Genomic DNA, 23,408 nt, shown 5'->3' on the forward strand with positions numbered 1-23,408 from the left:
ATATCAGCAAAGGGAAAAACTGGAAGGGCTTTCCAAAATAGCACAGTGAAAGCAAAAGCCAAAAACAATGAAGAGAAGGAAAAAATGGGAAAAGAGAAGAGAGGGAAGAAGAGGAGAGAAGAATAGGGAAGGAGAGAGAAAGAAAGAGAGATTCAGAAACAATTTCAATGAATAATAAAAGTAAGTCAGTCTGATGTTAATGACATGCCAAAGTGCTCCATTTTTATGCAAAAGCAAATAACTGTGAAGTATCCCTAACATAAACACTGATTAAAAGAGATTAAATGTCTTGGGATGAAATGTCATAATATTACACAGTGTCAGTTTGCGGTGTTCTCAAAATATTAATGACCTCCAGCTTCAGCTGCTTCCATTACCAGCAATCTCAAGGGAGAGCAACCTCAGCTCTGGGGCTCCCAGGAGGAGCTCAGAGCCTCATTCCATCTCCTCGCCATTAATAGATAAAATTTCACCGAAAATGATACGGTGACATTTGGCCATAATTCAGAAGGGACCGCACATTTTAAAAAGAATTTTTCTTTTATCAGAAAGTGCTTGAGTTTATCTTACCATTTCAATAATGTTCCAGACCTGATTCAGTCAGTCTTCAGTCCTCTTTGGAATAATAGTTTTCTATTCTCTAACAGTGACATTTCCCCAGCAACGGTAGCATCTGCAGAAAATTTAGGAAGTGAGAGTTCATCATTTTACAAACTAATTCTGGAGCAAAAGCGTGGGTCAGGATGAATTTATAACTGTTTCATCAGGACTGATCCCAGAATTCTTCATGAAGTGTTCGTGTACTCTGAGGGGCCACGCCCCCTCACTGACTTTAATAAAAATCATTAGTACTTCCGAGCTCCACGACTATTTTTGCCTCCAAGCCAAATAAAATAGGCTAACACCCTGTGGTCTCTTTACAGATTAGTCATTCTCTCCCACCTAATCTACTGACCCAGTTTCTCTCACACAGCCAGTACATGTGCCTTTCCATCCAACTGGCGACACTTCTGAACATAGGCAACTCAGTGGGTATGTATGTTGCCCAGTAATATCTATGCCTCTGCAGTACAAAAGTGGGTTTTCCTTGTGGCTCAGATGGTAAAGAATCTGCTTCCAATGCAGGAGACTGGGGTTTGATCTCTGGGTCGGGAAGATTCCCTGGAGAAGGAAATGGCTTCAGATATATATGGTTGGTGCAATTTTATCTGCCTTTATTCAACATATGCTCATTGAGCTTTTAGTAAGTGCAAGCTTCTAATCAATCTCTCCTCTCAATAAATTTCTAACATCAGGAGTGGGGTCACGGGTGAGAGAAAGAAAAACATGGTGTGGCAGGACAGATCAATGCCTCTTCTAGGGCCAATTACGTCCTCAGTGGGCTTCCTGGTGGCTCTGATGGTAAAGCGTCTGCCTACAATGTGGGAGACATGCGTTCAATCCCTGGGTTGGGAAGATCCACTGGAGAAGGAAATGGCAACCCACTCCAGTACTCTTGCCTGGAAAATCCCATGGATGGAGGAACCTGGTAGGCTACAGTTGATGGGGTTGTAAGGAGTTGGACAAGACCAAGCCACTTCACTTTCACAGTCCTCAGTAATTAACATATGATGAGAAGTCTCTTAGCTGGAGACTTCAGGGAAAACCTCAGGATGGGTGGGTTATATAAAAATGAACTTTGTAAATTTTGACAGAGTGTTGACTGAGATGCACTGAATGAAACAATCTATAAGCCCTGTCTGAACAGAGTAGCCTACGGCCACATGTGACTCTTTAAAGTTAAGTAAACTGAAATAAAGGTCTTTCCTAGTGGCTCAGGTGGTAAAGACTTTACCTGCAATGCAGGAAACCTAGGTTCTATCTCTGGATTGGAAAGAGCCCCTGGAGAAGGGAATGGCTACCCACTCCAGTATTCTTGCCTGGAAAATTCTGTGAGTAGAGGAGACTGAAGGTCTAAAGTCCATGGGGTTGCAGAGTTAGATGTGACTGAGCACAGCCACACACACCCACTGAAATAAAATTTAAACTCCAGTCACACTAACTTCACTTCAGGTCTCACTAGCCACATGTGTGGCCAGTGGTGACCATATTGGAGAGTGTAGAAAAACATGTCCATACTGCAAAAAAATTCTTTGGACAGCTCTGTTCTAAGTCAAAGAAATGGGATAATAACCCTGAGAGACTACAGGCATTTTACAGATATTTAGAAACTAGCAAATACTCCCCATTGGCTGGCATATAGGGTGAGAATAAAACAGTAGTGGTAGATAAGACTGAAAAGAGAAGTTGAAGTCAAGTCCAGTGAGTCTTGAACTCATTCAGGTGGAATCAAGGGTTTGTTCGAGGCAGAGGACTGAGACTCTGGATTAATGTTTGGTAATGTGCAGAATGATGACCTGGAGAAACCACTGGGCAAGGATTCAACCCTGGCTGCACATTAGAATCACCTGAGGGGCTTTTTAAAATCCCAGTGCCAAGGCCATACCTGAGAAGAACTAAATCGGAACCACTGGAGGTGAGACTCAGGCAACAGTAATTTTTAAACCTTCCCAGGTGAGTCCAACGTGCCAAGGGACTTAGGGATAACCAATGTTTTTACATGCCAGCATCCCTTCTCTCACTTCTGTCAACAATAACCTCTGTCCTTATTATGAACTTCCCCTTATCATTTCTGCTCAATCCTGGTGGAGTTGCCACTCCTAATAAGTTGACTCCCTGACCACTAAAAGTGGCCTGGGAACCAAATCTTGACAAATACCCAGGTAATACTGGTCATGGTGATTGGCCCAGATTTAGACTACAGTCCAAGTCAGGCAAGGAAGAACCTGATCTGGGATTTTACATACTGCTGGTTAGAAAGGTTCTCAATTCCATCTAGAAGGTCAACATACTTGGATGATGCTGGCCTGAACATCTCTATGAATGTGTTCCCTTCTATGCTCCATCACCACCATCACTCCACTCACATAAGAACATTACAAAATTCATAGGTACAAGCACAACTACGAGCTCCCTTTGGAACCTGTTTAAAGGATTGATCAAGACTGGGGATCATGGACAGTTCTTGACCTATTTCCACCCCAAAAAGCACAACCAATGTCCTACTCAGTTACTTTGGCCAGTCATTCCCAGGTATAAATTAATGGGGATTTATTGTATTCTCTGTTGATGATTCATTACCATAGGCCAGTGAAGCAGAGAAAGTATCAGAGGCAGTGAACATAATTGGTTGGAAATGTGGGTGGGTCTTAGGTCTACTCACAGGAAGGGAAAATAAGGCTTTTGATGGGAAAAGACAGTACCTGGTAGTATAGGCATTATTTCCACCCCTGCAATCTGTCCACTGCTGATGTTTCCCATCATTTTTACCTGAGCATACAACCTCTACCTTGCACCACCTCAGGCATTTTATGTAACTTAACTCAGGCAATTTTCAGATGCCAGTCTCTATAGGATGTGCTCTGTATTTTAAAGGAATTTTACAATATATTTCCATTTATAGCATTTTAAGATGTAGGCTTCTCTTCCCTAGTGGGAGGTTGTTCAAGATGCCCTTTACGAGCCCTCTTCCAGTTCTAATAGTGAATGAACATATTTAGCAGGTGTGCATGTTTTGTGAATGTAAAAAAAGAAAAGAAAAACACTGAAGGGTGAGAAATTAAAGGTCAAAAGTAGAGAACTTTGTTCTTCCTAGTGAGAAGATCTTTCCATTCTATAAATTCACTCACTTTTTAAAAAATGGATCTGGACTTCCCTGGTGGTCCAGTGGTTAAGAATCTGCCTGCCAATGAGGCACACAGGTTTGATTTCTGCTCCAGGAAGATTCCACATACAACAAAGTCTGTGTGAGACAACAACTGAGCCCATGATCTAGGGCCTGAGAACCACAACTCCAAGTCAGTGTGCCGCAACTACTGAAGCCTGCGTGGTATGCCCCACAGCCCGTGCTCCACAAGAAAAACCACGGCAATGAAAAGCCCAACGCTGCAACTAGAGAGCAGCCCCCGCTCATCACAGCTAGAGAAAGCTGGCACAAGGAACAGAGACCCCGCCAAATATAAATAGATCAATACATCCTTCAAGTTAAAAAAAGGATCTTACCCTACACCTATGGACTTCACACCTCCTCTTTAAAGGAAACAGATGTCCAATATGGAAATCATGTAGATGATCCTATAGGGGCTGTGGGAACAGGGCTCTTTGAGTTTGCTCTTTCTAGTCCCTACATAATCCCTGAGATGCCAGTGAGCAAGGCTTGAAAACCACTATACCAAATTATTTCCATCACTGGCTGCCAAGTGTGGTACCCCCTGTACAGCATAGCCTTGCCCAAAAGGCCTGAAACAGAAATTAATTCATTAGAATTAGGATGGCTTTGTATCTTCCAGAGTCTTCTATAAAAATGCAAATGTTCCTGGGAGGAGAAACATCTTAAGCAATCATGGAGTATTATTTTATCAATTCAATTTGCAGCTTGGAAACTTAGCTGACAGCAAAGCCCTGTAGGACTGGGCACAGATAAAGGAATTGAAACAGATATAACCAAGGAAAAATGTCTTTACTTCCTGAAGTAGTACAGGACCCCCCTAGCAGGCTATTAATAGGCTTCAAACAAAATTATAAAATGGTAACATCTGAATATATTTTGAATGTCAGATATTCTTGCAAGTCTCAATCTATGTTGTAGCTCATTTTATGTATTCCTTGACTCTTTTATGTAATTAACTCATATTTGTATTCCTTACAAAAACTACATGATGAAAGTACAATTTTTATACTCAGTATTACAGATAAGGAAACTGAGGCACAGAGGAGTTAAAATCATGCACCTAATAAGAGGCAAGATTGAAGCTAAGCCATTCAAGTCAAGATTCAAATCTGAACAATCTGACTCTAGGGACTGTGATAACCTCACACAATGGTTCATCGTCCAGAGGTGGACAATTATTTCAATTCACCCTGGCATTTCTAAAAGGTGGCCTTCTAAACTTTAACTCTCTAACCTCTGGGATCCTCTTGAGTTTGGCTGACTATCCCAAAGAAAACAAGAAGGATGAATTTCCAGTAAACTATGTGCTTATTGATATGGGACTTATCTTCTAGTTTTGCATGCAATCTAACCAGTTCAGTAAGGATTTCACTCAGTTGAGGCCAGGTGTTTTCAGGTCTTCCATGGACTATGGCAAGAACTGTGCTGCTAAACTCAGGAAAATGACACATATAGAATTTAACTGAACACCATCATCTAAAGCTGAATTGTGAAAACTGGTGACCCTAGGAGTTTGGCCCTTGCCAATATCATTAAAGCATCCCTGTTTTCCTCTAGGAGTTTTATAGTTTCAAATCCTATGTTCAAATATTTAAGCCATGTTGAGCTGAATTTTTTGACTACTGTAAGGTAAAGTTTCGATGACACTCTTTTGAGCATGGCTATTCAGTTTTCCCAGCACTGCTTATTAAACAGAGTATCTTTTCCCCATATTCTTGGCTCCTTTTTTTAAAATTAATTAATCATATATGCATCAGTTTGTCTCTCGACTCTTCATTCTGTCCAATTGATCTATGTATATGTTTTTATGCCAATACCATACTCATGATTACAATAGCTTTGTGATATAGTTTGGAATCAGGAAATGTGACATCTCCAGCTTTGTTCTTTTTTCTCAAGATTGCATTGGTTATCTGGGATATTTTGTAGTTCCATACATATTTCAGGACTTTTTTCCTAATTCTGTAATCAATGCCATTAGAATTTTGATAGTGATAGCATTGAATTTGTAGATCACTTTGGGTAGTATGAACATCTTAACAATATTAATTCTTCCAATCCATGAACTTTGGTAAAATCATTTATTGGTTTTAACATTTTTTTGGTAGAGAGAAGACAACATTTTAAATATAATTTCCCCAAATTAATACAGATTCAACGCAATCCAATCAAATGCTCATCAGTCTTTTTTGGGAACTGATGATCTGATTGTAAAACTGATGTAGACTAGACAAAACAATTTGGGAAAAAATAACAAAGTTGAAGGACATCCTCCACTGATTTCAAGATTTGCTTTACTGCCTTAGGATCGAAAATAGCATGATATGGTGTAAAAATAAACACACAGGTCAATGAAAGCAAATAAAGAATTTAGATACAAACTCACACTTGTATGGTCAATTGATTTCAACAGTGGCTCCAAAGTAATTCAGTTGGGAAGCAATACTCTTTTCAACAAATGGTACTTGAACCATTGAATATCAGAGGACAAAATAAATGTACTTTATTTTTACATCATACCACATATAGAATATAACTAAAAATACATTATAGGCTTACAAATTGTGAGTTAACACTAAAAACTTCTGGGAGGAAATAGAGAAGAAAATCTTTGTGACCTTGAATAAATCCAAATTTCTTAAACAGGATATTTTTTAAAAAACTCAAAATGATACATTGAACTTCATTTGTAAAAAATTGCTTTTCAAAGATATTTTTAAGAAAATGAAAATGCAATCCACAATCTACAATATTTGTAAAACATTCTCACAGACTGTAACCTGCCAGGCTCCTCTGTCCATGAAATTCTCCAGGCAAGAATATTGGAGCAGGTTGCCATTCCCTTCTCCAGGGAATCTTCCAGACCCAGGGATCAAACCTGGGCCTCCTGCATTGCAGGAAGATTCTTTACCATTTGAGTCACCTGGGGAGTGCCCTTGTAAAACATAGATCTGTTAAGAGACTTGTGTCCATAGTATATAAAGAATTCTTACAACTTAATAAAGAAAACAAAGCTATTTTTGAAATGAATGAAATATTTGAATAGAGAGCTTAACCAAGATATACCAATGGTTAATAAACACACAAATCAACATGATTAACCATTAGCAAATGCAAATTAAAACCACAATGAGATACTACATGCTCTCCAGAACTGCTAACATAACCAAGTGTTTGAAAGAATGTGAAGCAACTTGAGCCCTCATACATGATACACGGGAACATACTTTAGAAAACAGTTTGGCCACCTCTTATACTCTTATGAAGATAAATATACACTACTCTACAACCCAGCAATTTCTTTTTTATATGTTTACCCAAAGGAAAGAAAGCATATGTCCACACAAAGATGTATATGCAAATGTTTATAACAACTTCTCTTATAATAGTTCAAAATGGAAGCTGAAGCTCCAGTATTTTGGTCATCTAATACACACAGATAACTCATTGGAAAAGTTCCTGATGCTGGGAAAGATTGAGGGCAGAAGGAGAAGAGGGTGTCAGAGGCTGAAACGGCCGGATGGCATCAACGATGCAATGAACATGAACTTGGGCAAACTCTGGGAGATGGTGAGAGACAAGGAGGCCTGGGGTGTTGCAGTCCACGGGGTGGCAAAGAGTCAGACACGACTGGGTGACTGAGGAACAACAAGAACATAGAGAAAGATAAATAGAAATTGGTTTATGGTATTTTGGAGGCTGGCAAGTCCAAAATCTGCAGAGTCTGCCAACAGCCTGGAATCCACAGAAGAGTAGCAGTTCCAATCTGAAGGCAATCTGCTGGCGGAATTCCCTCTTCTAGGAAGTTAGTCTTTTTCCACTAAAGCCTTCAACTGATTGGAGGAGGCCCACCCTCATTATAAAAGTCACTGTGCTTTACTGTAGCTTCCCAGGGGGTACAGAGGTGAAGAATCTGCCTGCCAATGCAGGAGACACAAGAGATGTGGTTCGATCCCTGGGTGGAGAAGAGCCCCTGGAGGAGGGCATGGAAACCCACTCCAGTATTTTTGCCTGGAGAATCCCATGGACAGAGGAGCCTGGCAGGCTACAGTCCATAGGGTCACAAAGATACGACTGAAGTGACTTAGCATGCATGCACTATACCAATTATCTCTTTTGTTCCTCATTATAAACCAGTTAAATAGAAGTTACAACTTCTACCATATACTGGGAAAGAAACTGAAATTTCAGTAAGTTTAATTTTTTCAATGAGTTAAATGACTCCCCGTTTCCCACTGCTAGCAAAGGCTGACTCTGGAATTCAGGGCAATTATCCTGTCTCCAGCTACATGCTCCTTTGACCACAGTGCCCTAGAGAAAGACAGTAAGAGTAAGGGATTAAATATATCCTTTGTTCCTTGTGAATTTCCCCTGGCATTTATTCAAGCCCAAGACATTTAAGGGTTACATAATTGTTCATGTTCATTTTTAGAGTTAGTAAAATCGATGATATATTTTATAAAGACTTATTTCACTTTTATCCCACGACAAGATGAAGTTAACAAAGCAGCAAACCACTGATTAGAGGCAGAAAGAAAATAACATCTGAAGATGAAATTCCTACTTGCTTTCTCTTGCTGTTTATTTCAAAACAGTATTATTAAAGGGGTGGGAGAAAGTCATGGACCATAAAAACCTGCTAACAGATGTAGAAAAAGAAATGTAAGAAAAGGAAAAAAGATTGTAAGATGATAAACCATGGGTCATCTAAACTAATTTATTTAATTGGCATTTTCCTCACCAAAATGCAGAAACAACATATAAATGCATGTTTAACAACACATAAAAAACTTATTCTACAACTCTTTGTCATTTTTTATATTTTCAATTTAAAGGGACAGAAATTTCTCCCACTTCAGTATAAATGAAAAGCTTATTCACTTCTATGTAATTTTAAATTCATTTTGGAGGTACATACAAAGAGTCGTTTGTTTAGCCCTATGGAGAAAGATGGAAGAAATCCCTTAGGCATTATCTTTGCCCTTCCACTACATGACCATGGAGAGAGCAAGCTTAGCACCATAGGTAACCACCTGCAAAAGTAGTATGATATCTACTTCACAGAAGTGTTAGGGGAAAGATGCATAAATAAGCATCTAGGCAATTGGGAATCTACCCATTCTCTTGTGCTGCGCCTTCCCAATGCCCCTCAGCAAGGCCTTCTCATGGTACAGCACCATTGCCCTTCATCCCAGGCCCAAATCTAGCCTATTTTCTTTTTTGTCTGCCAAGGAGGTCTTCTCACTCACAAATAAGAGACAAAAGAACCCAGGTGCCTTCTACTCCTTCAATACCATCTCTCAAAGGTGAGCGGTATCTAAGAAACCTCAGAAAGCATTAGCACAATGGTTCATACGTAGACAAACGTTCTCTTTCCTCGTGGAATTACACAAGAATCTGTTAAAAAGCATAATATTGACAGCCAACTGGAAATGAGCCATGGAGTCAAATGTTATCAACAATATCAGTGACAAACTATTATCTGTTTTAGTGAGTGTTGTTCAAGGCCACGAACATTGTCATCTAATCCTACACCAATTCACCAAGGAGGGTATTTTTAGTACTACTTTACAGATAACAAATGAGTTATCATACAATTCAGAGACCCCACTCCTGAGCATATATCCATAAAAGATGGAAATTCTAATTTGAAAAGATACAAGCAACCCAATGTTCATTGCAGCACCATTTACAATAGCTAAGATATGGAAGAAACCTAAAGGTTCAATGACGGATGAATGGATAAAGAAGATGTGGTGCATACACACAATGGAATATTATTCAGCCATAAAAAAGAATGTATGCAGCAACATGGGCAGACCTAGAGATCATACTAAGTCAGAGAAAGAGAAATATCATATAATATCACTTATATGTGGGATCTAAAAAGTAATACAAATAAACCTATTTACAAAACAGAAATAGACTCACAGACTTAGAAAACAAATTCTCCTTTGGTCTTTACCAAAGGAGAAAGTAGGAGAGGGAGGGATAAATTAGGAATTGGAATTAACAGATATTCCCCAGTGGCTCAGTGGTAAAGAACTCACCTGCAATGCAGGATACACAGGAGATGTAGGGTCAGTCCCTGGGTTGAGAAGATCCACTGGAGAAGGAAATGGGAACCCACTCTACTATTCTTGCCTGAAAAATCCCATGGATAGAGGAACCTGGTGGGCTACAGTCTCTGGGATTGCAGAGTCAGACATGACTGGGCAACTGAACAGGAACACTACTACGTATAATATAAATAAAAACAAGGACCTACTCTACAGCTATATAGCACAGGAAACTATTTTCAATATCTTGTAATAGCCTATAATGGATGAGAATCTGGAAAAGAATGTATATGTGTAATATGAATTCATGTGCTCAGTCCATGTGTATTCATGTGCTATAGTCCATAGGGTTACAACTCTTTGTAACCCTATGGACTATAGCCCACCAGGCTCCTCTGTCCATGGGATTCTCCAGGCAGGAATACTGGAGTGGGCTGCCATTTCCTCCTCCAGGAGATCTTCTGACCCAGGGATCGAACCCACATCTCTTGCATCTTCTGTATTGGCAGGCGATTCTTTACCACTGAGCCACCTGGGAAGCTCCCAGTATGTAAATACACACACATATAAAATCTGAATCACTGTGCTGTACACCTGAAACTAACACAATGTTGTAAATGAACTATACTTTAATTAAAAAAAGAGAAATTTATTAGAACTTAAAGAAGTTAAACAATTTGATTATAGCTATTAGAGTCAGGATTTAAACCAATGTGAAGGAAGGGGACCCTATACATTCATTCATCCTTTAGGACCTGGTACACAGAATAAAAGGGAATACAGACTTCTCAAAAATGATAATGGGTACAGGTTGTTCCAGAAGATGTGAGAAGCTGTAGCTTCTTCATCCTGAGGCCATGAACCCATGACAAGGCATCTAGTGGAGAAGACTGAAGGAAAGACAAAGGGGGTACATGCGTTGAGATACAGGGGTACCTATTCTCTCCTGGCACTCCAACTCCCAAAACACTCATATTTGACAAACAGCTTTCATTTCCTTCCATACCTTTCCAACTTAATACCATTATTAACCAGCACATCCTCTGTGCAAAGCTTTCTTTTGGAAATTGATGGGAAGTAAGTAGGTGGGTGAGGCAGCAAGGAGAAAACATACTAAGAAGAAAAGGTGGTAAGTGGGTGGATGAAGGTCACTAGAGGAAAAAAAGAAACCAGAAATATATTCATCCTCGCTTGGACAAAATGAATAAGTAAAATAAGTGTGATCATTTGAGGTAGTCAGTCAGTCTGACCTTTATAGAAAGGGCAGGATGGATTCTTCTTTTCTCCCACTCCACGTTATTTTAAAGCAATCCATAAGGGTTCACTTCCATCAGAAGGCAGTGAGATGCTGTTGCATAGCTGTTATCCACAGAAAGAGTTTCAGATGGGTCAGCTCACATTTTCCCACTTTCTTTAAAGCAGAGAGGTGATAGACTCCAAAGAAAAAGTACATGGTTACTCTTGTTTGACTTTTCTTGGATATAGCATAAACAGAGAGGCCAGGTGAAAATACTGTAAGGCAAAATCTGATAGGAACAAAAGAATAACCTATTTTATCCTTTTTGACCATGTCAACCTTTTATTTCCGGATGAACTCCAGAGATAGAGAGTCCAGAGGTGCCACATGGGCAAGATGGGGCGGTAGTCCAAAGTGACTCCTTAGAAGTGACCCAGACGGAGCAAATACCGGGTGGGAAATCTTGTCTCCCAGAATGAAAAGAGTCTCTCCTGCAGCATAAGAAAAAATGTCCAGTTATGAGGGGAAAACAGAACAAAAGGGAAGCAGGTAATTATTCATCTTAAAAGGTTTTCAAGTCTGATAATAGGATTTGTGATCTTCAGCAGGTTAAAGGTTTAGGAGATTCCAGCTCATTAATGCAGAACAGTAAGGCTCGCCCTAAACAAACCTACATTACTTTCCTTGGGCTCCTAAAACAAAGTAACACACAGTGGGTGGCTTAAAACAATAGAAGTGTATTGACTCACAGTCTGGAGGCCAGAAGTCTGAACTGAGTTGTCAGCAGGACCTGCTCCGTCTGGAGCCTATAGGCAAAAATCCTTTCTTGCTTCTTCTAAATTCTGGGAGAAGCCATTAATCTTTAGCATCACTCTCATATAGTTGCCTCAATCCAGTCTCTACCTCTATCATCATGTGGTATTCTCCCTGTGTGTTTCTGCCATCACTTGGCATTTTTCTCTTTTTATAAAGACAGAAATCATTTTGAATTGGGGCTCACCCTACGGCCTGGTGGCTGCAGCTTCCCTGGTGGCTCAGATGGTAAAGAGCCTGCCTGAAACATAGGAGACCCAGGTTCTATCCTTGGGTCGGAAAGATCCCCTAGAGAAGGGAATGGCTACTCACTCCAGTATTCTTGCCTGGAGAACTCCATAAAAAAGAATGAATGCAGCAACATGGACGGACCTAGAGATTATCATACTAAGTCAGACAGTCAGATAGTATTCTTGCCTGGAGAACTCCATGGACAGAGGAGCCTGGTGGGCTACAGTCCATGGGGCTGCAAAGAGTTGGACATGACTGAGAGGTTAACATTAATGACCTCATCTTAACTTGATTAGATCTACAAAGAACTTACTTCCAAATCGAGTCACATACACTGCAGGCTAAGATTTCAACATATTTTAGGGGGGCCTCAGCAGCTCAAGTCCACCTCTTCATTCATTCAAGAATAAAACATCTGTGCTGTTTGCTGACCCCTAAAGGAGCAGCTCCACATAACAGGATGGGTGTGAGGTGGGAAGTAGGTAGAGGCGGCATTCAGGACAGAAAGGCTGGACAAAATTCCAGTGCGGCAGGAGGGGCAAGTGTCGGGTGTGTCAGAAGCAGCAGATTGAGACCAAGAAATATCATCAATTTTGGGTAACACTTTGGCAGAGTACAAAAAAGAAAAAGGAAAAAGTAGCAGTGTCAGGTTCCTAGAAAGGGCCAGTGAAATAAGGTCTGCAAAGCAAAGCACAATGATCACTTTCTCTTACATTCAGTGCCAAAGTATATAGTTTTAAGGAAAGTTGACAAAATATTCTATCCAGATTGAAATGTTTCTATTACAATTAAGCTGTGTATATATTCTTATGAAACCTATTCCACAAATTTTAAATACTGTATTTCAGAATGATTGGGTGAGGAATGATAAATTACCTAAATAAAGGTACTGAACTATTTGAAAATAGATCTTTTTCCCCAAAAATTCATATGTTAATTAAAATTAGCTTAATATATATTGTCTTTTAGAAGAATGACTGGCTCAGTTGGTGCAGATACTACATACACTTCAAATATATATAAAAATGCTTGGTAAATATCAGTTCAGTTCAGTTCAGTCACTCAGTCGTGTCAGACTCTTTGTGACGTCATGGACCGCAGTACACCAGGCCTCCCTGTCCATCACCAGCTCCCAGAGTTTACCCAAACTCATGTCCATTGAGTCAGTGATGCCATCCAACCGTCTCATCCACTGTCAGCCCCTTCTTTTCCTGCCCTCAATCTTTCCCAGCATCAGGGTCTTTTCAAATGAGTCAGCTCTTCGCATCAGGTGGCCAAAGTATTGGAGTTTCAGCTTCAACATCAGTCCTTCCAATGAACACTCAGGACTGATCTCCTTTAGAATGGACTGGTTGGATCTCCTGGCAGTCCAAGGGACTCTCAAGAGTCTTCTCCAACACCACGGTTCAAAAGCATCAATTCTTTGGTGCTCAACTTTCTTTAGAGTCCAACTCTCACATCAGTACATGACTACTGGAAAAACCATAGCCTTGACTAGATGGACCTTTGTTGGCAAAGTAATGTCTCTGCTTTTTAATATGCTATCTAGGTTGGTCATAACTTTCCTTCCAAGGAGTAAGTGCCTTTTAATTTCATGGCTAAGTGTCTTTTAATTTCAAGGCTGTAGTCACCATCTGCAGTGATTTTGGAACCCCAAAAAATAGTTTCTCACTGTTTCCACTGTTTCCCCATCTATTTGCCATGAAGTGATGGGACCAGATGCCACAATCTTAGTTTTCTGAATGTTGAGCTTTAAGCCAACTTTTTCACTCTCTTTCACTTTCATCAAGAGGCTTTTTAGGGAGGGAGGAGGGTTCAGGATGGGGAACACATGTATACCTGTGGCGGATTCATTTTGATATATGGCAAAACCAATACAATATTATAAAGTTAAAAAATAAATAAATAAAAACTTAAAAAAAAAATAGGCTTTTTAGTTCTTCACTTTCTGCCATAAGGGTGATGTCATCTGCATATCTGAGGTTGTTGATATTTCTCCCGGAAATCTTGGTTCCAGCTTGTGTTTCTTCCAGCCCAGTGTTTCTCATGATGTACTCTGCATATAATAGTTAAATAAACAGGGTGACAATATACAGCCTGACGTACTCCTTTTCCTATTTGGAACCAGTTGTTGTTTCATGTCCAATTCTAACTGTTGCTTCCTGACCTGCACACAGACTTCTCAAGAGGCAGGTCAGGTGGTCTGTATTCTCAACTCTTTCAGAATTTTCCACAGTTTATTGTGATCCACACAGTCAAAGGCTTTGGCATAGTCAATAAAGCAGAAATAATTGTTTTTCAGGAACTCTCTTGCTTTTTTGATGATCTAGTGGATGTTAGCAATTTGATCTCTGGTTCCTCTGCCTTTTCTGAAACCAGCTTGAACATCTGGATGTTCACGGTTTATGTATTGCTGAAGTATAACATTTGTTAAATATAAAACTAATCTGAAAGGAAATACTAAGTTAATAAATAAGAGAGTAAATATAAGAGTTGATGCCTCTGCCACTGGGAGGAAAAGAAACCATTGGATCCCAGTATAGATCTTGAGAGAAAAAGGTTAGGTTTTTAATACCTAGTTTCATTCAGGGACATGAGACATGGAAATAAAGCACTTAAATAAAGCCAAGACCCTAAAACAGTCATGTTTTCTATGAAAAAGTTTCTAGGGGTAACAAGGAAGCCTATAGTCTGTTCAAAACACTGAATAGGGAAAAGTTAAATTTCCCAAGAGAAATTAAAATTGTATACATAATTAGGTGTGAGACCTAAATGTGCACTACACAATTGGCACAAGACTCTCAAGCTGGGAAATCAATTTTAAAAAGAAAAGCACACAGAAACTAATGTTTCTCAAAGTAGTAAATGGAAAACAAAACAAAACAAAACAAAAAAGATATAAGCAAAATCCAGATCACATGTGACTTTCCCAGATAAATAAGTGTATGAGCTAACCCCAAGGAATTTTAAACCATTAAAGGAAATGAGTCACTATGAGAAAGTCAGTAAATAAAAGAGGATAATCAGTAGGCTATTTAAAATCTTAAAATAGTATAAGAAATACGTTAATACCTAAAAATAAACAAGAATATGAAATAAAGCACTAAGAAAATTAATGACACTATGTTAAAAGCCAGATTAGTAAAATAATCAAATATCTTTCTAGAAATTAAAAAAGACACTGTCAATAAAATCTAAAATTCAAGGAATGAGTAAAACAGTACATAAACATAGTGAAAAGGAAGGCAAATGAACTGGAAAATGGTTTAGAAAAATTACCCAGAGCCATAAAAAAATAGAAAATATGAATACAAAGTTAAAACATAAAGAGGATAAATTGAGAAAACTAACATACTTCTAATAGGAGTTTCAGAAAGATTAAGAGAGAATGGTGGCAACACAGAAATTTAACATTAATAGTGGAGAATTTTCCAGAACAGAAAATTAGTCCACAATTTAAGCAAATAAAGTTAATTCTGTGCAGGAATAAAAAAATAAATTTGCACCAAGTCACATCAGAATGAAACTTCAGAATACAATACCAAAAAGAAAAATCTTAAAAGCAACTTGGAGAAACAGAGATTACCTATAAAAGAATAACAATTAAAAGGACTGTAGATTCACATCAGCAAAATCAGAGGCCAGAAGACAATGATAAAAGTCAGTCTATAATTTTATGCAAGCTAAGTAATTATTCAGAATAAGTTTTCAAACAAACATAGAGAAGCTAAACACAAAACAAAACATGCTAAATGGAAGAGATAAATTCAGAGGGTCAAAATGAATCCAAATCAGTGATTACAAGAAATAGAAAATATTAATCTCAAACTTAAGAAAACAGACATTCTAGGATAGGATAAAATGCATTTGCCAGTTACACAAAACATACTTAATACTCAAATATAGAAGAATTATGTTGAATAAACAGGGGAAAAAATAAACCAAGACACTACCAAAGGAATAAAACCTATGGTAGCAGTACCAAGCAATACGATTTTAGGCAAAATTTAGGTTTAAGAAAATCATTACTTTTAATAATACAGGGACAGTTCCCTGTGAAAATGGTCCTGATGTACCATAGAATATTGCTGGAAAATACAGAACAAAATGGACAGAAATTCATAAACAAATATCCCCGATAACAGTGAATAAAATACTCTCAAACACAATTTCTTTAAGAATAAAGCTTTTATAAAAGTGAAACCGAGTTAAAGTTTAAGACCAATTATCTCCACTGTCATCTTAGTTATACTACACATGAGCCTATGAAATCACAGTTTTAAAAACTCTTGCTCTGTCACAGATTATACATTTTTAAATAATGAAGTTTAAATATAAATAGTTAAGCTTCTTATGTCAAACTTTTTAAAAAAACAATAATCCTTTTTGATATAGTGCTTTTCTGTGTATAAAAGACTTTCACAAGCATTGATGCTCAGAGAAAGTAGGTCACAAACACACAGTATATTAATAACTAAGAATAAGTGCAGAGCTCTTAGTTGTAAAACTTGGGGTCCTTTACATGTTACCAAACTGTCTTTCAAGCATCTTAAAGGATTTGTTAGAAAATATAACCATTGGTCCATTTATTTCATCCAGAATTTATTGGTGTGTATACTGTCGAAAAAATACCTATAATGAACCAGATATACATAGACCATGCACATTACCTTAAACATTGATTTCTAATCTTTCCATTTGTGGGTTTCCTCCATCTTTCTCATTGCTCCACCTTGGTCTCCATTTTGGGCTACTCTCTTCCTGCTCAACTCTTAACTCCTCTCCAGGATTCCAACTCTGTCCTGTTGTATTCCTGGTCTTCTACATACTCTGACTGAGCCATCTCATCATTAAATTTCCCTCAAGTATCAAGCACTGGTTAATCTGATGACTCTCACAGTGGTAACTCCAGTCTAGATCTCCGTTTTGAACCCAAGGACAAATATCCATTTCATATTGGATACTTCTACCTATAAAAATTCTAGTTATTCTCTCAACTTACTCATCAGCTGAGGGTTACTAAAGTAGGTTTTGTGTTTCTGCTTCTTGGATCTCTACAAATTTATTCCTTCCCCAATATTGCCTTGTCTAAATTTCATCAACACCACTAATGGCACTGACCTTAGAAATGGATTCATCACCATCAGAGCAAAAGGATGAACTTAGCTACTTGTTCACTGGAACATAAAAGTTACTGTTGGGTTGGCCAAAAAGTTCATTCAGGGTTTCCTGTACAACTTATGGAAAAACCCAGATGAACTTTTCGGCCAGACCCAATACATAAACTTCCTAGCCTTCCTTCTTGTCCTCTCCCAATTTCTCACTATTACACCCATTGGCTTCCATTCCCTCCTGACTCCTGTTGCAGAAGAGCCTCTTTTGCTTACAGAGACGTTCTAGTAAGGCAGATGGGGTGTCAGCAAGATACTCTTCATAACTTCAAGTCTGCATGCTGAGAATGAAATTGGGAGAAGTGTAATTAATGAGATTAGCCATCTGGACAAGAAATGTCCCTCAGTAATGAATGGCTAAAGTGTTTCAGGAACATCCAGGCTCAGTAACCTCAGTGTCCTCAGAAAATCATTAGCTTATCTAAGCTTGTAGTTAATCAAGACATGAGATTTGGAGACAGACAGATAGTTTAAATTTAAGCTAATCTACTTCTGTAATTTTGTTCAATCTATCTAACTTTTCTATGCCTCAGTTTTCTCATATGTAAAATAAGGTTAGTGGTACTTACTTCATATAATTACAAAGATTAGGTGAGTGAATTTATACCTAGCCTGTACACAAAATGTCTGGAGAAGGGAATGGTTCCAGTGTTCTTGCCTAGAGAATTCCATGGACAGAGAAGCCTGGCGGGCTACAGTCCATGGGGTCGCAATGAGTTGGACACGACTGAGCAACTCACACACACACAGAATGTATCAATAAAGCATTATGGAGGCTAGAATTATAGCTGGAGAAATAGTGCTAAATGAGGTAGAAATTCTTTATCATTGATTGTTTTAATGTGCAAATAAGAATTAGCATGAAGCATAAAAAAATGATGTCTAAGGGCAGCTATGACCTGTACTATAAAACTGTACCCAACATGTGTAGGTCTAAATGAGATAGTTCTCTTTCTCTTCTTTTTTTTCTTTTTAAATTACATACCAATGACTTATTTATTTTATAACTGGAGGTTCATACCTTTCACCTTCTTAATTCATTTTTCCCACCCTCTACCTCTGGCAACTACCAATCTGTTCTCCATATCTGTGAGTTTGTTTTTTCTTTGTTTTGTTTGTCTTTATATTCCACATATAAGTGAGATCATACAGTGTTTATTTTCCTCTGTCTGACTTATTTCACTTAGCATAATGCCCTCAATGTCCTCTATATTGTCACAAGTGATAAGAATCCATTCTTTTGTATGGCTGAATAGTATTCCATTGTATAGATATACCACAACTTCTTTATCTGTTCATCCATCAATGGACATTTAGGTTCTTTCCATGAGCCACTTCTCCTGGTATATAGATTCCTACATTCTTCTTTGGGTTACCATAGCTCAGTAACCATGAATATCATCCAATTAACTCTTTTTATTCTGATTCTGTGATCGTCAACCAATGTACTATTTGTAATTTGACTTCTAACTGAAACTGAAGTCACTCAGTCGTGTCCGACTTTTTGAGACCCTGTGGACTGCAGCCCACCAGGCTCCTCCGTCCATGGGATTCTCCAGGCAAGAATACTGGAGTGGGTAGCCATTTCCTTCTTCAGGGGATCTTCCCAAGCCAGGGATCGAACTTAGGTCTCCTGCATTGCAGGCAGACACTTTAACCTCTGACTTCTAGGGAACATTCTTATCTAGAGAAAATATGCTAAATATCCCACCATCCAGTCCTTGTGACCTATATACATTCTATTATAAAACACTGGCATTCTGGATTAGGCACCAATTTATTGTGAATTGATTTGGTAGAGTTCATCCCTGAGAGACTGGTTATCTGTGTGCAAATTGACACTGTGACATAAGAAATATACACAGGTATCCCTTGGAGACATTGCAGGTTTTGTTCCAGACCACAACAATAAAGTAAGCATCACAATAAAGCAAGTTACATGAATATTTTTTGCTTATCTAATGCATAGAAAAGTTAGGTCTTTGTACTATAGTCTATTAAGTGTGCAATAGCACAATGCCTTAAAAATATATGCATACCTTAATTTAAAAATACTTCAGTGCTAAAAATTTAACTATATCTGAGAACATATAACAATAATGAAAAAGGTTGAAATATTGCAAGAATTACCAAAATGTGACACTGGGAAATGAACTGAGTAAGTGCTGTTGGAAAAATGGCACTGATATATTTGCTTGACATAGGGTTACCACAAACTTTTAATTTTTAAAAAATCACAGTATCTGTGAAGTGTGACAAAGCAAAGAGCAAGAAAACAGGTATTCTTGCATTTGGTCTTTGCCCTCCCCTTTCTGTTCCCCGGCACACAGCTCCAAAAACTCTAGGAATCTCTGAAATGATGTGTCTTTTTGTATGTTAATGAGTGACTAGTGGCTGGGGGCTCCTGGATAGCTCCTAGGGATGCAGAGATGATTGCCAGGCGAAGCAACCAAGTGATAAGAAGGTTAAAACTTCCAAGTCCACCTACTGACCCCCTGGGAGAGAGAGAGGCTGGAGACTGAATTCAGTAACCAACAGCCAATGATTTAAACAAATATGTCTATGTAATCAAGACTGTAAAAAATCCTAACTAATGGGTTTAGAGAACTTTTCTACTGGTGAACACACAGAGATGCTAGGAGAATGGTGCTTTTAAAGAGGGCATGGAAGATCTGTACCCCTTCCCCATTCCTTGTCCTATGCATCTCTTCTATCTAGTTGTTCCTAAATGGTATCCTTCTATAATAAACTGGTAAATAAACTGTTTTCCTGAGTTCTGTGAGTCATTCTAGCGAATTATTGAACCAAGGAGGAGTGTGGGAACCTCCAGTATATATCCAGTCACCTAAGAATACAGGTGACACCCTCGGCTTGCGACCGGCATCTGAAGGGGTTGGGGAGGCAGAGGCAGTCTTGTGGGACTGAGCGCTTAACTTGTGGGGTCTGACACTAACTCCAGGTAGAAATGTCAGAATTGAATTGAATTTTAAGTCACCTGTCTGGTGTCAGGAAAACTGATCAGAGTTGGAAACAAAAACAAAACCCTAATACAGACATAAAGTTCTCCCTCTAAATGGATAATAATCTTACCATAACTTAACCTCACTGAAACAATGCCAAAGTGTCTGACCAGTGTCACTCATGCCAAATCCATGTCCTCATCTTTCATGTTCAATGAAATTCCCCCTTAGTCTTGGGATATCAAGCTTCTTTAGTTTCTTCTAAGATTCTCTCTTTTCTTTTGTGTAATTGTTCTTTCTGGCTTCTCTATCTTCCCACAAACACATTTAAGTTTCCTCTAGTCTACATATTTTCTCATTTACTAATTTTTCTTCTCAAACTACTGTTTTTCCTTTTACATTTTTAATTGCAGATCTTCTTTAAAGAGTAATTTAAGATAAGTATGGCTGATTAAACACACATTGACACATCCTCTCCCCTCAAAATATTTAAAGTTACAAAAATAGTTTTTTTTTTTTAATAAAAGTAGCTACTTGAGCACCATAAAAAAAGAGGTACTTGGAAAAACATAATGGACAAGCCTTCAAGAGACAGACAACCCCAATCTTATACTAGCTGTTCTAGAGAAATAAAAAAAATAATAAAAATCATTTACCTTGTTTTATTAGGCCAACAAGTCCAGATATCAAAAATATCAGAGTATAAGAAAATAAACACATTGACCAATTTTACTTACAAAATATACATTAGTAGCCAAATAAAACATTTGCAGATCAAATCCAATAGGTTATATGAAAAATGTGCTCACAAACATGTATTTTTTATCCTTTCTTGGAAAACAAGAGTGACTAAGAAATAAGAAAAATCAATCAACAAAATTTTCCCTATCAACAGATTAAGGGAGAAAAGTCATCTTACTACCTAAATATATTTTTAAAGCTCACAAGCTGTGGTAAACCTCGATATTTATTTCTGGTTTTTAAAAAACTGTTAAATTATAGTTAGAAGAATACTGTCTTAACCTGAGAAAATGTATTTACAAAGATCTTTATAGCAAGCATTATGTTTAAAGATGGAACTTTGAAAACATTCCTTTTAAAGTCAACTATAAAAACAACAAAAACTCTGCATTATCACTTCTGCTATGCAGTATTCTATTGATGTTCAAGTCAACATAATAATATAGCATAAGAGAAATAAACTAGAAATAATGAAGTAGAAGAAATAAATCCCCCCTTTTTCAGCTTGCATGACCACTCACATAGAAAACCTAAGTAGATTAGACGAAGAGATTTTACAGATTTATAAAAATATTCAACCAGCTTACTGAATACACAAAAAGATTGATAAATTCCTTGAACACCGCCAGGGTCATGATCACAAGTGGATGATGTCACTGTGAGAGGGAAAAGAGCATCATCAATGGACACACACTTATCTGCTTCCTGTTTCTTCCATTTGCTGAGACTGACCACCTAGCTCATCTCCCTTCCTCACCTGTGTGCCTAAGTAAGCTGGCATCACTCCAGCTCCCTTTGCTAAAAAGCTGGCCTGAGTGTGAAATGTCCCCAAATTTGCATTTGTGCAGAGAAAACAGGAGAGATTATCATTGGCCTTCACTATAAACGGCATATTCCAAATGAGCCTCATCAGAACTCAACACAGTAAGCATTGACAGTAACCCAACTAATAAGTGACATCTTGTTTCCCATCTATTCCTTTGGGAATGCCCAAAGTTTAGGCGTTCTTTTTTTTTGGGGGGGGGAGGTGGTGGGTGAGGGCGAGGTAGAGGTTGTTTTCTGTTCGCTTCTGCTTAACTAATTTAGTTGTAGAGGATCAAACTATCACCTTGAATGCTTATGCACACTAACTTCCTTTTGTGCATTCTCCAATATTTTGTTCATGCTGTTCATTTCCTCAATTAGGAATGAATTCTCCCTTCCCCAACCAAAAGTTTATTCTTTATAAAAATTCTGCTCAAAAGTGTTCTCTATGAAGCTTCCAGACACATCCCAGTTAGTATCATCCTTGTGTTTCTACGTGTCCATCTTTCTGTCTGTGTCTGTTCATGCATCACTGTGGGACCTTGAGCATTGTAGAGGGAAGTACCTTAACAATACCTGTGGACCACAGTATTACAAAATTGATCCTAGTGTTGTCTAACAGCATTTCCTCCAATAAACAGAAAAGTTATATATCAGAATTCTCCAAAACTGTAGTCACTATCTGTATACGGCTAATAAGCACTTAAAATGTAACTGGTATGACTAAAGAAATGAGTTATAAATTTTATTCCAATTTAATAAATTTAAATGTAAACAGTGAAGTTTGAAAAGCTTTCTTGTGACAGAAAATGAAAGTCACATAAACTAATATGACATGCTATTTGACTTAGCTGGCAAATAACTGAAATTGAATTAATTTCCAACTTCAGTTATCATCTTAGGTGTCTGGTAGCATCTACTTACTGGTCCTTAGAACTACTTGATGGTCTCTAGAAAGACATCATCTTTGGTCTCTGCAGTTGGAGGAGACTTCATTAAGGAGAGAAAACTTAGTGCTGGTTTTAAAGGAATAGTAACCCTTTCACAATGAATGGTAGAAATATTCGAGAAATATGAGAAATGAGGACCATAGAAGTATGGAAGTGAAATTACCCCTTACTGAAAAAAATAATTTATTTGAAGACAAATTGTAGAAGGTATAGACTAAGACTTGTACTTTCTCTTGAAGATTGTATCCCATCTAATCTACCTCTAGTATTCTTCTCAAGGATATTTTTCCAGTATCTTGTCTCTTTCTCTCCATTATCATCAATTATTCCATATTTGTTTCTTGATGACTTCCCAGTAGATAATGTAGCTATTTCTGACATCCAAAAGAGGGAAAAAGCACTTCCTTTGGATTCCTTTTCCCCAGCAATGCCCATCTCATTTCACCTCATTTATCTCTTTATTTCTCAATGATGAAGCATTTGATTGATGTTTCATCAGCTGATGGGCAATATTTGACACAATTGCTTAGAGCAGATATTAATATCCTTAGGAAAGCCAGGATTCAGGATTCAATAATTCTCAAGGAGACACAATCTACAGGGCTTCTGGGATACCATCCTATCTAGCTTTTCCTCCTATCTGTCCAGCAGCTCCTTTTCAGTTTCCATTATA

General features: G+C 38.1%; 1 long non-coding RNA gene across 1 annotated transcript in view; it reads right to left on the minus strand.

Moving 5' to 3' along the window:
* Window positions 1-23,408, minus strand: part of LOC138989179 (uncharacterized) — a 274,790-nt gene that overhangs the window by 82,148 nt on the left and 169,234 nt on the right. Inside the window, exon 10 of the long non-coding RNA XR_011465405.1 lies at window positions 571-673. This is a non-coding gene — a long non-coding RNA (uncharacterized lncRNA). The remainder of the gene's footprint in view (window positions 1-570; window positions 674-23,408) is intronic.

This window comes from Bos mutus, chromosome 9, assembly GCF_027580195.1.
Source record: "Bos mutus isolate GX-2022 chromosome 9, NWIPB_WYAK_1.1, whole genome shotgun sequence".
NCBI classification, from domain to species: domain Eukaryota; kingdom Metazoa; phylum Chordata; class Mammalia; order Artiodactyla; family Bovidae; genus Bos; species Bos mutus.